Below are 1,624 nucleotides of genomic sequence, written 5' to 3' on the forward strand. Positions count from 1 at the left end.
CTCATTGGAATCCCCTGAGCCTTCTCCCCCTCTCTCTCTCTCTCTGTCTACTCAGGGTCTCTCGCCCTCTTACCGTATTGGTTCGTTCTCCCTCTTCAGCATCCCCTCGTCTCGCTCTCTCTCTCATTCACTGTGCCCCTTTTTTCTTCTCTTGCTGGATCTGTGAAGTCCTGTTCTATACGACGGAGTGTTGGGGCCATATTGAAGGGGGCAAAAAAAATAATGGAGATTTCGAGAATAAGGTCATAATAAAGAATACATGATGTAATGAGAAAGTCATAATATTTTGAAGGCCGTCCTCCACAAAAGAGGCAGTTTCCTCCCGAGTCCACGTGGTTCTGTTTCTGATAATAAATTGGTGTAGGTATTTTATTATTTTTGAAATATATAAACTAAAGTATAACTCACCAAGATGCTCCATCTTCTTCATCTTGATCTTCTGATAGTCTCCCTCTAAATTGATGCATAGTCTAAAATTACAACATTATTCTTGTAACATTAGAACTTTATTCTCATACCATCCCGATTTTTTTTAGGGGAATATTATCTAAAAAATTATGATATTATCTTCAAAATATGACTTTTTCTAGTAAATCATATTTCTTATCGGAAGATTATGACTTCATCCCTCTAATATTCTTGTAAAATTATAACTTTATCTTTGTAATACTATATGAATTTTTGTCTTGTAATGACACAACTTTATTTGCGTAATGTTTTGACCTTATTCTTGTAATTACAGGTTAGCTAATGTTAATACATGTTAGCATTATCACAGGTTAACTAACGTCATCACAGGCTTGCTAACATTAGCACAGGTTAGCTAATGTTAGCACAGGTTAGCTAATTTCAAGCAGCTTGTTGATCTAACGTTTCATAATCAAAGTGTTGCTCAAGAAACACAGAAAGAATACTTGGCTCATTTAGAAGGAAATTGTTGGCACTTTAGCATAAAAAAAAAGATTTGCCAAATACATTTCTTAAAGTAGCCAAATTTGTTGCTAGTTGTTTTTGTTGCTAGTTGTTTTTTTTAAAGGGTCGTGGAAAAAGTTGCTAAGTCTAGCAGCATAGTTACTAAGTTTCCAACGAAGGATTCAGTTGTCTTACTGATCCATGTGTTTTATGCACAATGTGCATTTCTGTGTTTATGCATCTCCTGATATAATAAAATCTGCCATCTCTCTGAATGCGACTCAGCTGTTTCCTCTTCTGTTCAAAACTTCAACAATCGTCAAATGATTGGTTACATTTTTTCCGTCTATCTCAAATCACTGTAAAACCACTGGACATGGTCACAACATGAACGAGACACGTACAGCGTTGTCGTGTCTCCTCGGTTCAGGTTCGTTGCAAAACATTTTCTGTGAGATCGCGTCGGCTTTGTCCAGTTACCATGGTAATTTGGTCGTGAGGGGCAGCGAGGTTATAAATTCTTTCATAGAAATCTTGAAATGTTTCCATGTTATTGATGCGTGCTGCGATGTTTCTCTCTGAAAACACGCGAGGACGCTGAGTCTGCGACTCGGAGCGAATGAAAAGGTCTGACCAGGTCTCTTCCACGTCTGCCTCCTGATGCTCCCCCTCAGTCGGAGGGGTAATTACTGTCGCGCCCATCCACTTGCTG

Source organism: Scophthalmus maximus, chromosome 14 (assembly GCF_022379125.1).
Source record: "Scophthalmus maximus strain ysfricsl-2021 chromosome 14, ASM2237912v1, whole genome shotgun sequence".
In the NCBI taxonomy this organism is placed as follows: domain Eukaryota; kingdom Metazoa; phylum Chordata; class Actinopteri; order Pleuronectiformes; family Scophthalmidae; genus Scophthalmus; species Scophthalmus maximus.